The sequence below is a fragment of the Pan troglodytes genome, chromosome 7 (assembly GCF_028858775.2).
Source record: "Pan troglodytes isolate AG18354 chromosome 7, NHGRI_mPanTro3-v2.0_pri, whole genome shotgun sequence".
Taxonomy (NCBI): domain Eukaryota; kingdom Metazoa; phylum Chordata; class Mammalia; order Primates; family Hominidae; genus Pan; species Pan troglodytes.
This window is the reverse complement of record NC_072405.2, coordinates 58,556,743-58,571,632: the sequence shown is the minus strand read 5'-3', so window position 1 is coordinate 58,571,632 and position 14,890 is coordinate 58,556,743. Positions and strand designations below refer to the sequence as shown.

Below are 14,890 nucleotides of genomic sequence, written 5' to 3'. Positions count from 1 at the left end.
TGTCCTGCTTTGTTTACCTTTAACATAAGTTTCTGGAAAGAAAATTGAAGGCAAAAGAAAGGCTTTGACAACTCTATCTCTTGGCAAATGTGCTCTGATGTTTTCAGAGGGCCAAGAGTTCAGATATGGTGAAACAGTTTCACTTGTTCTCCTAAAATAAACAAACTTGTCTGCTACTGACAGGAAGGATAACCTCTTGTCCAGATCTATAGGACTCTAGCAAGAATAGAAGGAAGTACATTAAGTAACTAGCAGGGAGCAGTTATTTCTGACTATATTTGTAAAGCACAGATACATTTCTTATACATTTATGTGACATTTAGGGGCACGAGAGCGTAAAAGCTTCAATTATTGCAGCCAAGGAGACTATTTTATATTGCTTATGAGAAGTAGAACAGAGTCTGTGATATTTGCACTACAGGCAAGCTTTTCTTAAGTCAGGTTATGCACTGAAGTTTAATTCTTTTCACAAAAATGTAAGTCTTTAAACACCCTTTACATTGCACAAAGAATCTGAAAGGGGAGTAGAGAAGGAGAAAAACATAACTAAAGCACAACATAAAAAAAAATAAGACCCATTCCAGAACAACTCGGAGGAGCAGCAGTTTGCAAAGTGCACACAGGCACTTCTACCATTCTGTGATTTTAAAACTCGGAGGAATAGAGCTTGATAGATTTTTAGAAATATACTAGATGATACTTCTGTTTAAAATCTGAACTGGAATAATGTCAGTCAGAAAGAGATGGAAATGTCTTTGCTATGGACGGAAGTAAGCAATCAATCATTTCAACACAATGACAAGTGGGAAAAACAGAAGCAGATCATATGGCAGGAACTTGCAGTATGAAAAGATGACATCTGGACCAGTGTGGCACGGTGCCAGTCATCATGGTCAGCACTAAATGAAAAACAAAAGTTAAATGAATGAACAGACTTTCTCTTGGCCTTACCAAACTGATGATTTATTTCTCTTGTAGTGAAGAAGGATTGCAAGTCAATACCAGATACAATTATTCAATTCAACAATATGTATTAAGCCAGGAACTGATCGAGGCCCTGGGAATACAACAGGAAACAAAATAGAGGGGACAAAAAATCATTCAAGTTCCTAAAAAGAGGTTCCATTCTAGTGGACAGAGGCAAATGAAGTCAGGTGAAGTATTTAGTGTAATTATTATACCAGCTAATGTCAAGTACCACAGAGGAAAATAAAGCAGAAGGTGGAAACAGGAAGCACTGGCTCGGTGGGAGAGCCGAGTCCTGGATTCAGGAAACGGGCAAAAAGCCCTGGCAGTGAAGGTGACATCGGAGCTAAGCCCCAGGAAGAAATGGGGAGAGCCATGCAGACATTGGGGGAAGAGTGTTCTGGCACATGGAATCACAGGTGCAAAGCGCTGTATAAAGAGGCCCATGTAGGCCTAGAGAATGTTCAAAAAGAATAGAGACGAATGGTCAGACTCATCATAGGCCATGGAGAGTGAGATGTAAGTCACTGAGAGATACTCATCAGACTTGAATTGACTTTATTATAACAGGATCACTGTGGCTGTTGTGTCAAGAATAGACTGGAGGAGAGTGAATAATGACAGATGAGGAAACACTCTGCTTCCAGGCAGAAGACCGTACTCACCCAGGCTGCTCAGAGGAGATTGCAGCAGAGAGGCAGTGAGACAATGAGCTGCTACACTCTTAATAATGTAAATATAGAGGGAGAAAAAGAGAAGGAAAATTTTGACTTCAGCAACTGTGAAACTGGGCACTGTTAAAGAAAAGTGGAAAAGTTTGAGAGGAAAAATCAAGAATTAGGTTTGGACATCTTAATTCTTTTTAGACCTCTGAGGATCTACGTTGAACTACATTTACAGTCATGCATCCCACAATGATGGTTCGGTTAAAGAAACACCATATATGAAAGCAGTTCTGTAAGATTATAAAGGAGTTGAACACTTCCATTCGCCTGGTGACATGGTAGCCATCACAGTGTCAAGCAATGCATTACACAAGTGAATGTCAACAAATCCATTTTATAGACTGTGTTGCCAGTCTATAGAAGTCTGCACACACAGTTATCCAGTACATACTACTGGATAATGATAATAAATGACTATGCTACTGGTTTATATATTTACTATACTACAATTTTTATCATTATCTATCATTATTACTTCTACATATACAAAAAATAGTTAACTAAAAAATGGCCCCAGTTAGGTCCTTCAGGAAGTATCCAGATGAAGGCATCATTATCACAGGAGATGACAGCTCCATGCCTGTTATTGTCCTTGAAGACCTTCCAGGGGGACAAGATGTGGAGGCAGAAGACAGTGACGTTGATGATCCTGAACCTATGTAGGCCTAGGATACTGTGTGTGTGTGTGTGTGTGTGTGTGTGTGTGTCTTAATTTTTAACAAAATGCTTAAGTAGTAAAGAAAAAAATTAAAAATAAAATAAAACATATAGTATAGTAAAGATATTAAAAAATATTTTGTACAGTTTTATAATGTGTGTGTTAAGCTTTGTTATTACAGAGTCAAAAAGTTAAAAAAATTAAGTTTATAAAGTAAAAAAGTTACAGCAGGCTAAGGTTTATTATTGAAGAAAGAAAAACATGTTTTATAAATTTAGTCTAGCCTAGCTGTCCAGTGTTTATAAAGTCTACAACAATGTATAGTAAGTAAAGTCATAGGCCTTCACATTCAGTCACCACTCACTCACTCACTTATCCAGAGCCACGGCAAGTCCTGCAAGTTCCATTTGTGGTAAGTGCCCAATATAAGCATACCGTTATTGATCTTATATACTGTATTTTTGCTGTACTTTACCTATGTTATGTATGTGTATGTTTATGTATGTGTAGATACACAAATGCTTACCATGCTGTTACAATTGCCAAGGACAGAAACATGCTGTATGGATTTGTAGCCTAAGAGCAATAGGCTATACCATATAGACCAGGTGTACAGTAGGCTCTACCATCTCAATTTGTATAAGTATCCTCTATTATGTTCACATGACAAAATTGCCTAACAACACATTTCTCAGAAAGTATTCCCATTATTTAGTGAAAAGTGATGACTGTATATGCGTCTAGACTTCAGGTGAGAAGTCTTGGTTGACTAGGAAATTTTATTCTTAGCATAATCTCTAAAGACATGAAACCAGATGAAACAATAGATTTCTAATGACTGAGACACTACAAGATCTCAAGATCAAGATGCTAAAAAAACAACAATAACAAAAAAAAAGTCTAAGAAAGAGTAACTTGTGAGATTGTAGGAAAACCAGGACACAAATTTTTTCTGGAAGTCAAGTGATAAAATATTTCTAGGGTATGGGAATGATCAGTTGTGACAAATATACTCATTGCTAATCCACTAGGTCTCACTAAGATGAGTGTTTATTGTTTTAGCAACATAAGCTTTGGTGGTAACCTTAAAAATTTTCAGTGATCCAGGTGGGAGAAATAGGACTTGAAGGAATTCATAGTGAAATAAAGGAGGGAAGGATTTAGATACAAGAAGTACATGACTCCACTGAGTTAAGGGAGCAGAGAAATAAGGTGGTAATTACAGAAAATTAACTTTTAGCTTTTTTGATTGAAAAAATAACAATATATTTATATACTTATGGGACTAATCTATGAAGGCATGGGGACTAAAGATATAATAGAAAAAGGAAAGAATTTATGGAAAGCGATGCTCTTGAATAGGCCAGAGGGAATGGGGTGAGATACAAAAGTGGATGGTGCAGCTTTGGATAGACCCAAGACAATTGTATGCATATAATTATCACAATAAAATGTGTACAATTCTGATTCCTCAGTGTTCATTTAGACAGAGAACAGCTTCGTGGAGTCACAGAGTTGCCTAGTTTAGGTAAATACAGCTTAAATTTTATATTCTCAAAGGACAAAGTAAGTAAGTAGCTCACAGAAGGCTCCCATTTAAAAAGCTAATTATATTCTAGGTGTGCCACTCATTACACAGACATTGGATAAAATAAGTCTATTAAATAGCATAAAACAAGTTCAAATCATCTTACTATTGGACCTCAAGATTCTTATTTAAGTTATGAAGTGATTTGGCTATGCAATTATAATTATTCCAGGATTGCCACAATCTAAAAACTATGTAATATGAGCTTCTATCTTGGAATTTGTATCAGAAAGCAAGAAACTTTCTTAGTTCCTTGTTAATATGAAGGTCCCGGATGTTAAAAATTCAAGGTCTGTGAAATGATAGTTATTAGAACAATAACCCTTTTGATGGGACAAAGTAGCGAAAAGTGTTGGCATATCTATCTAGATAATTGCCAGACAGTATAGATACTGTAAGTAAACATTTGGACTGGCAATTGGTCATTTATTCAAATAAAATTTATTTTAATGTATAGTATTTTAAGAAGTCCTTTTAGAAAGTATATTCTGTATTTTAAGCTTGTCCTTATTCCAAGCTTTATGGTGACAAAATATTTCTCTCCAAGATGCAGTATGAGGCTTTTGGATAAAATTAGAACTGAAGGAAAAGGAGAAGGCAAGGACATGGAGAATGAAGTGCTCTTTCTTTAAATAATGTTTCAACAAACATTGTGGAGGTAAAAAAAAAAAAAAGCTTCTTACTGTTTCTTCTTTAATTTTTTACCTTGATACACTTATTGAATAATAATGAGTGGTACAATCCTTATTTCCAAGAATTGTAATGCAAGTTATTTGGTGATTTGGCCTTTTCTCCTCTCTTACAAAAATCATATCATCTCAGAAGAAAACAAGCAGTATTATTCGTTAAACCTTCTATCTTATTTAGCTTTATATATAAATCTGAGAAAATGGAAGGATGAAGAAAGTTTTCTAAAATGGCAATAAAAAAGACAAACCAAAAAATTCAATTTTAATAATAAAAGTAAATATCATATATTTTCTAGTTTACAGTAACTAATTTCTAAGGTTTCATCTTTTTCCATAAAATTGAGAGTTCTACTTGCAGTTTTTCCTTCTAGTTCTACTCCCTGGCTATCAGCATGAAGTTATAGATTCATTAAAACATACCCAGTTTTTATGCTTAAAGATATGGATGCATAGGCATCAAATGAGAAAAAACTTTAGGGCATAAGAGTATCTTGCAATCAGCTAATACAAAGCTGAATAAATGGTATGTAAGTGACAGAGTAAAATGAGGATTTATTGACAAGGCAATGAGCCCTGCCTGAGCATAAGGCATGGAGGGTGACCCACACAGACACCACAGAAGGTGTGCTCCTCTAGAGCTGACTTCTCATTCTCTCTCTAATGAGCAGAGATTCCAAGGCCTACTCTGTCAATATCCTGAACATTTTCACTGCAGTATTCTTCTTTTACACTGACCTGCTACTTTGTGTGTGGGGGACCTCACCTGAATAAATCCGAATTCTCTGCCAGCTCTGCAAAAACCTTGAACTGCTGAATGCTATTGGAGAAAAATTAAACAAATGCACACATCAGTGCTACCATTGTCTTGTGAATGCCAGACTCCACTGGGTTCTTAGCTCTTCCCACTAATCCTTCTATGTCAATACTCTCTCCAGTTCTCAGTAGACAAGAATTCAGAACAATTTCTCTATTCTCAAACATAACCTTCTGGCCACCTGATTTATTTTCAGCAAATAGCCTTATTTTGTATTTTTCTTTTAAAAAACCACCTAAAAATAACATCAACATTAATCTAAACTCCCACAAATATTCCTATAGCTGCAACTGTCCTTTCTTTTTTTCATTTTCTGTTTCACACTCCATTGAGTGGCCTTGCCAATCTTAATGTTGAACTCTTCACCAGAGTTCAGGATTTTATTCACTCCAGAATTTTTGAAACCTCTGTTCACTGATTATTTCTTCTTCTCTTATTTCATTATTATCTTCATTTCCATTAGTCTTTCACAATCTCTCGATTCTCACATGTTAAAAGAAAAGGCCAAGTTCACATCATCTTACCATTGGACCTCAACATTGTTATTTAAATTATGAGGTGATTTGGCTATGTAATTACAACACTTTTTCCTAGCACTTACATTCTGTTAATTATAAGACCCATGAGGGCATTGAAATAATAAAGTGTCCTTTACTACATTTTAAGATCTGGGATGATTCTAAATGAAATGAAAAAGTAGCCATTATCTTTAATTCTCTACCTTTGAGGTACCCTTTAGCCCATTCAGTGTCTTATTATGTTCCTGACTTTTCCTACATAAAACATTGTCATCTTTCATCTCATTATATGAGGATGTTTCTTAGGTTCAGAGAAAAAAAAAATGAGTAGCTATAGTCAAAGTGAGGGGATTATATTACATAATATTTAACAGTTTTTTAAGCCATGAATCCGTATTTCTTGGGTTACTACAATTCAGCACATAGCTCTTTATAAAGTTCCATTATAAGAATAATGATCTTGGCCAGGCACGGTGGCTCACTTCTGTAATCCCAACACTTTGGGAGGCCAAGGCAGCTGGATCACCTGAGGTCAAGAGTTTGAGACCAGCCTGGCCAACATGGTGAAACCCCATCTCTACTAAAAATACAAAAAAAAAAAAAAAAATAGCCGGGCATGGTGGCGGGTGCCTGTAACCCCAGCTACTATGGAGGCTGAGACTGGAGAATCACTTGAACCCAAGAGGCAGAGGTTGCAGTGAGCCAAGATTGGGCCATTGCACTCTAGCCTGGGTGACAGAGTGAGACTCCATCTCAAAAAAAAAAAAAAAGAATAATAAAAATAATAATCTTGAATATTATACCCAATATCATGTGGATAATAGGAAAGAAGAATTTATTTTTTCATGTCTCAATTATACTAAGACAAAGCATATTATACTACAGGAAATAAGTTTTATAGGTATATCCATATACTTGTATGTACACATATACACCCATCACAATTTAAAAACACTGAAAAGGCTTGTAGTAAAATTCAATAAACTACAGACTATATAATGGATATCCTGAGGGACTGGAAGGTTAAAGGTAGAGGGTAGAAAGGATTTGAGAGGAAGAGAACTTTCCCCATATGTTTACATGCTTAAGAATTCAAAGGTATTTTCAACAGGAATATAATGGTTATAATGTTTCATTCGTTCAATAATCAACACCACTCTTCAACATAAATCCCAGAGAACACAATAACAAAGACTTGGGACCAACCCAAAATCCCATCAATGGTAGACTGCATAAAGAAAATGTGGCACATACACATGTGGAATATTATGCAGCTGTAAAAAAGAATGAGTTCATGTCTTTTGCAAGGACATGGATGAAGCTGGAAGCCATCATTCTTGGCATACTAACACAGGAACAGAAAACCAAACACTATATGTTCTCACTCATAAGTGGGAGTTGAAAAATGAGAACACATGGACACAGGGAGGGGAATATCACACACCCTTGGCCTTTCGGGGTGTGGGAGGGAAGGAGAGGAGAGCATTAGTACAAATACTTAATGTGTGTGAGGTTTAAAACCTAGATGATGGGTTGATAGGTGCAGCAAACCACTATGGCACATGTATATCTATGTAACAAACCTGCACTTTCTGCACATGTATCCCAGAACTTAAAGTAAAATAAAAATAAAACAACAACAACGACAAAAAAAAAACTCAGAAAATTTACAACAGAGGAAGAAAAATTTTTAAATAAAAGCTATTACTGAAAAAAAAGAAATAAATAGAGTGAGTGTCAAAGAATCATATGTAGAGAACCTTGTAAAGTGCCCCCCTCCCGCTTTGGCCCTGACCCTACTCTGGGCTTTGCACCTGCCAGTACTCCCATGCATGTGGTGGGAAAAATAAGCCCAGAGAAAAGTCTTATTCCCACCTTTTGGGTGAATAAAACCCTTATGTATCATTCTCCTTGAACTTCTTAAAGATATGATAATTTTAAGTATACATATAAGCATGCATGCAATGACTAGTGTTTTTTTCCACAAAAAAAGATTTAAAACATGTAAATGGCATTTATTAATTACATATTTCTGCAGAAATAATACTTTGCTTTCAACTTCCACTATCAACATGTATTTAATCTCTAGCCAAGAAAGTGAACAAATGCAAAATCAAAATATAATTATCACTAGTGTCATTCTAATAAAGGTGATTTTAGTATGTGTGAGCACTTTACTAAGAATACACTTTCAGCATTATATTTTGAACTATGTCTATAAATTAATACTTAAAGCAATACATAAAACATAATTGTTCTCAAGAGGTCCATTACTAAATAAAACCCACTTCCACCCATACAGTGATGGCAAAGCATTTAATCAGGACAAGCATGCTTCTTAGAATTCCCCCTTTCTGCTGATAGTAGGCACTATCATGAAAGGCAATTTAAGTTTCTTCCAACACTACCCATTTGTCAATGCAGATGTGTGGGAGTTTGTTTCCAGGTAACAAGTTTGCTGAGGCTCCCTGTGTGCACTTAAGTTTCCAGGTAACAAGTTTGCTGAGGCTCCCTGTGTGCACTTAAGGCTTATACCCACCAAGATTTAGTTAACTATGAAGTGTCTCTAATAATAGAAAAGTTAACTTGCTTCAAATCAAGTGTGCAAATTTCTGTAGAAAATCCTATGTAATAAAACAATAGTTTTCAAACTACATTTGAAATAAAAAATCTTCCCCAAATTTAAGAAATATATCAAATCCTAATATGTAAAATATATCAAATCTTAATATGCAAAATTGCCAAGTTAGTGCCCGGTGGTGGACCTGCTACAAATGGAGGTACAGTTAGTCCCTGTAGACCTTGCTTATTCACTACTCTCTTACTTTTTTCTCCCACACATCTTGACCTATTATACAACGTGACACCATTTCTGAATATTTTTTAACTTCTTACATTCTTATTCTGAAAACTATTACAATACAATAATGTAATTTGGAAAGTCTCTTTCTATTTACAAATCTATGTTACATAGCTCCAAAAATATGGGTCAGATACGTATAAGTTTCCGGTGTGTTCCAGTTCTGCTCCCGCAAAGGAAGACATGTTGTAAGGGAGGTGTGGAAACAGTACAGTATAATGAGAGCTCAGGAGGAGAAATCATTAAGAATTCTCCTTTAAGACATTATTTTTTAACAGCTTTAATGGGATAGAATTTATACACCATAATATTCACCAATTTAAATGCCACAATTCATTGGTTTGTAGTATTTATACAGTTGTGCAAACATCACAGCTATCTAATTTTAGAACATGCCACCATACCAAAGAGAAGTACTCACAAGCATTCATACTCCATTCTTCTCTACCCCATATGCTGGCAACCACGAACCTATTTTCTGTCTCTATGGATTTGCCTATTCTGGACATTATATATAAATGGAATCACAACATATGTGCTCTTTTGTAACTGGATTATTTCAACAGCGTAATGTTTTCAAAGCTCATCTCAGTTATAGAGCATGTATTATTACTTTCTTCTTTCTTATTCTTATTTCTTATTCTTATTCTCAAATATTCTTCCATTATAGAAATGTACCATATTTTGTTTATCTCTTTATCAGTTGATGGATATTTAGGTTATTTTCACCCTTTGGCTATTATGAATAATGCTGTACACGTTTTTGTATGGATAAATGTTATGTTATTATTTCTCTTAGGTATAACCCTAGGAGTAGAATTCCTAGGTTGTGTGGTCACAGTTTAACACTTTAATGAACGGCCAGAGTGTTTTCACAGATGGCTGCACCATTTTACAATCCCACCAGCCTTGCATCGGGGCTCCAATTTTTTCATATCCCCATCAACACTTTCTATTACCTTTCTTTTTGATCACAGGCATCCTAGTGTATATGAAATGCCATTTAATTGTGTGGTTTTGATTTGCAACTGGCAGGTAAAAAGATGTTGATCATCTTTTTCATGTGTTTATTGTTGATTCGCATACCTCCTATGGAGGAGAGCCTGTTCAGACTCTTTGTCCATTTTAAGTTAAATTATTGTCTTTTTATTATTGAGTTGTAAAAGCTCTTCATGTATTCTGTATACAAGTCTATCATCAGATACATAATTTGCCAACACTTTTTCCAGTTTTCTAGGCTGCGCTTTGATTCTCTTAATGGTGTCTTTGGAAGAACACAAGATTTTTATTTTGATAAGTTCAATTTGTCCATTTTTTCTATTGCTACTCAAGCTTATTGGCCATATCTAAGAAGTCTTCCTATAACACACCATCATGAAGACTTCCTTCTATGTTTTCTTCTAAGAATAATATTTGTAGTTTTAGGCCTTATTTATGCTTATGATCCATTTTGAGTATGTTTGTTATGTGGGGAAGGAGTCAAACTTAATCATTTTACATGTGTCCTGACACTGCTTATTTACAAGATACTTCTTTCTCCATTAAAATGCCTGTGCACAAATTGAAAATAGATTTACCATAAATATAGGTGTTTATTTATGGAATCTCAAGTCTATTCCATTAACCTCTATGTCTATCATCATGCCAATATTACACCATTTTGATTTTTGTAGTTTTGTAATACATTATGTATTTTATGTAGTTTTGTAATACATATATACAAGAAGTAAGAAATTGTAAGGCCTCTAACATTGTTCTTTTAGGGGATTTTTTTGGTTATTCTGGATCCATTGCATTTCATATGAATGTTCAAATCACATTGTCAATTTCTGCAAAATTATATAAGTAACCAAGCTGGAATCTAATAAAGATTGTATAAATTCTTTTGATCAATATGGGACATGTTGCCATCCAATTATTTATAGTTTCAGTCTTACATTCCTTTTGTTGGTGTTGTAATTGTTTTTCTTAGTTCCATTTTCAGATTGTTCATTATAGTATATAGAAATATAATTTACTGAATTCATTTATAAGTTTTAATAAATGTTGGTGAATTTATGATTTTCTATGTACAAGATCATATGATTTCTAAATAGAGACGGTTGTATTTCTTTCTTTCATTTCTTTTTTCTTCCCCTTAACTACCCTTGCTAGAACTTCTAATAATGTTGCATAGAAGTGGCAAGAGCACAGATCCTTGTTTTGTTCTTGATCTTACAGGAAAGATACTCTGTTTTACACAATAAGTTATGTTAGCTATAGGTTTTTCATGGATACTTTTTATCAAATTGAGAAAGTTTACTTTTGTTTTTAATTTATTTAGTGTTTCTACCATGAAAGGATATTGACTTTTGTGATATGCTTTTCTTTTATATTACTTCCATATTACTATAATTACACAGATTTTCTTTATTACTGTATCAATATATTACGTTGTTTGGTTTTTAGATGTTAAAACTACCTTGTATTCATGAAATAAATCAAACATGTTCATGATGCATATTCCTTTTAATAGGTTGCTGATTTAGATTCATTAGTATTTAACCAAGGAGTTTTGTGTCTATATTTCTAGAGACAGTGGTATATAGTTTTCTTTTAATGTTTTTGCCTGGTTTTTGGCATCAGGGTAACACTGGCCTCGTAATGTAGGTTGGGAAGTGTTTCATCTTACCATGTTTTTAGAAAGATTTTGCTAAAAATTATATTGACTATTTATTGCATGTTTGGTAAAATTCACCAGAAGGGAAAGGTATAGTAAAACCTGGACTTTAATTTGTTGGAAGTTTTCAAAATAATAATTCAATCTGTTAACTGCTTATATATCTATTCAGATTTTCTGTTTTTTGAGTCAATTTCTATAGTTTATATCATTTTTAAGAGTTAATTCGTTGCATTTTAGTTATTGAATTTATTTGTATACAGTTTTCCAGGGTACTAATTTATCATTCTCTTTAATTTTGTAAGGTCATTATTAAGATCTTTCTTTCATTCTTGATTTTTGTAATTTGAATCTTCACTCTTTTAAATGGTCATTCCAGCTAAAAGTTTGTCGATTTTAGAAAATGATTTCAGAGAACCAACTTTTGGTTTCCCCAATTTTCTATATCTTCTACTTTACATTTTTTAAAATTTATTTTTAGTGACTCTGGATACATAATAGTTATATATATTTATAGGGTACAGGTGATGTTTTCACATAGGCATGCTCTCTATAATGATCAAATTAGGGTAATTGTATGCATCACCTCAAGAATTTATGACTTTTTTGTGTTAGAAACATTCCAATAACTCTTTCAGTTGTATTTAAATATATAGTAAATTACTGTTACTATATTTTTTCTCTTATCTTTTTTATTCCTTCTTTCTGTTTATTTTGCTGCTTTTTCATTTTTTAATGAAAAAGACGACGTTACTCATTTGAAATGTTCTTTAAATATAGGCATATAATCTATAAAATTATCTCTATGTAGTGCTTAAGTTCTATGCATTAATAAGCTTTTGTGTGTTGTGACTTCATTTTCATTTATATCAAAGTATTTTGTGCAAAGCATTCTCATTATTCACACATTGGTTATTCTCTAAAGTTCTATTAAATTTTCTTTGTTTCTTTTTCTCTGTTCTTCAGATTGCATAATCTCTAGCAACATACCTTCAAATTTTCTGATTATTTATTCTGCCAGCTCAAATCTACTGATGAATTCATGTAGTATATTTTTCATTTCAATTATTGATTGTGCTTTTTAACTCCAAAATTTTCATTTGATTCTTTTCAAAATAATTTTCTCTATTTACCTATATTGCCTGCCTGATGAGACATTGTCATCCTACACTTCTTTACTCTGTGTATCATTTGCACTAATTCTTCTAACATATTGATAATAGCTGCTTTGAAGTCTTCTGCTAAATCTGACATCTAGAAGTTACTGTAACTTGGTTTATTTCATATGTATGGGACACAGTTTCTGTTTTTGTGTCCTAATTTTTTTGTTGAAAATTGAACATTTTAGATAATATATTGTAACAACTCTGCACGCCCATTTTTATCCCCATTATCCCAAGGCATTTTGTTGTTTTGTGTCTGTCTCTCTAGCTACTTGGTTAGATTATTTCTCTGGAGTCTCTTTTCCTGCCATGTACAGTCTCTGGTGTCACTCCTCACAAGTCACAGCCTTGAGCCTGTGTACAGTCACCCTGGGATATCAATGGTTTTAATAGAGCTCTTTTGACTCTTTCTTTCCTTCATTGCTAATATTAGGTTGGTGCAAAGGTAATTGCAGTTTTTGCCATTAAAGGTAGTGGCATAACTTTTAATAAAAGGTTAATTTAACTTTGGGAGGCTGAGGTGGGCAGATCACGAGGTCAGGAGATTGAGACCATCCTGGCTAACACGGTGAATCCCCGGCTCTACCAAAATTACAAAAAATTAGCTGGGCATGGTTGCGGGCGCCTGTAGTCCCAGCTACCCAGGAGGCTGGGGCAGGAGAATGGCGTGAACCCGGGAGGCAGAGGTTGCAGTAAGCCGAGATCACGCCACTGCACTCCAGCCTGGGCAGCAGTGCCAGACTCCATTTCAAAAAAAAAAAAAAAAAAGGTTAATTTAATTAAAGGAAAAAAACCACAATTACTTTTGCACCGACCTAATATTATAGCAGGCTGTTAGCGTCCACTAATTTCAGGATAATTTCACCACTATATTCAAAAATGCTCTGGGCATAAATTGTTCCACTGTCTGATCCAATTAAATTTGGGCCCTATTTCAAGAATAGATTTTGGAAACAGATTTTGAGGTTGTTGTGACCCCAAGAAGACTCTTTTTAGGTGTATCTTATCCTGCAGTATGCCTTTGAGATAATTTCCAGAGACTTTAAATAATTGTTTATTTACTTTTGTTTTATAATTTTAATTTTTATGGTTGTTTCACATTGCCATTCTGGAAATTATTCTTCTAACTCATTCTTATTCTTGTATGTTTTATTTATACTCTTAATTTTTCAGGCATCCTATGATTTTGTATTTGACACTCTTATATATATTGTTTTCACTACATATTCATCATCTGCTTAGATACTACTCCCCCTCCTGGTGTCCAGTATGACACTTCAACTTAATTGGAAGTATCTCCTCATGGAAACCAACATGCTATTCAAACTCAGAATTTCCAAAATGTAATTTGTCATACTTTTCCCAACATAACCTACTTTTCATTTCCCAACATAAGCTAAGGGCAAATGGAATTGCTCATTCTAGCTAGGAATTTTGGGATACTCTTGCATTTTAATCTCAGCATCTATTACAGAAGAATTTTCTTCTCCATACCCAGATATTTATTTATGTTTACATATTTATTTATTTATTTGTTTATCTATTTTGAGACAGGGGCTCACTCTGACGCCCAGGTGGAGTGCAGTGGCACGATCATGGACTTGACTTCCTGGGTTCTTGTGACCCTCCCACCTCTGCCTCCCGAGCAGCTGGGACTACAGGCATGCACCACAACACCTGGCTATTTTTTGTTTTTTTTGTACTTTTTGTAGAGACGAGGTCTTATGGTGTTTCCCAGGCTGGTCTCCAACTCCTGAGCTCAAGCAATCTGCCCTCCTTGGCCTCCAAAAGTGCTGGGATTACAGGTATGAACCACATTACAGGCATGAACCACTCCAAAAGTGCTGGGATTACAGGCATGGCCACTCAGATGTTTATTATTTAATCTGGACTATACGGAGTATCATGTACACATATTCTGATAAAAGTGGCAACACAAGAAATTGGAAAAGTCATTAATATTGCACAATCCCAATGATTTGCTTGGTGTGATACCTCCAGCTTAACCACAATTGACTTAATCAATAATTAGAATCTTACTCCAATTCAGGCCAGTCATATGAGAGGGGGTCATAATGAGTGCTCCACCTACACTGTAGAACACTCTTCATTATCTGAAGAACAGTGACCCAATTAGATCCTTTATCGGGAAAGTGGAAGTAAAATATATACAGTTCTGCTTGGCACAAGAAATTCAGATTATTGCAGTTTTTCTGTTGATCTGAGCATATTTTTCCCCTTTTTTATTTT

The 14,890-nt window shown here is 34.5% G+C and overlaps 1 protein-coding gene and 1 pseudogene across 6 annotated transcripts in view; both read right to left on the bottom strand.

Annotated features, from left to right (window-relative positions):
• SNTG1 (syntrophin gamma 1) overlaps positions 1 to 14,890 on the bottom strand; it is an 869,847-nt gene that overhangs the window by 786,182 nt on the left and 68,775 nt on the right. The window lies entirely within an intron of this gene.
• Positions 1 to 14,890, bottom strand: part of LOC129135711 (uncharacterized) — a 93,084-nt pseudogene that overhangs the window by 65,384 nt on the left and 12,810 nt on the right.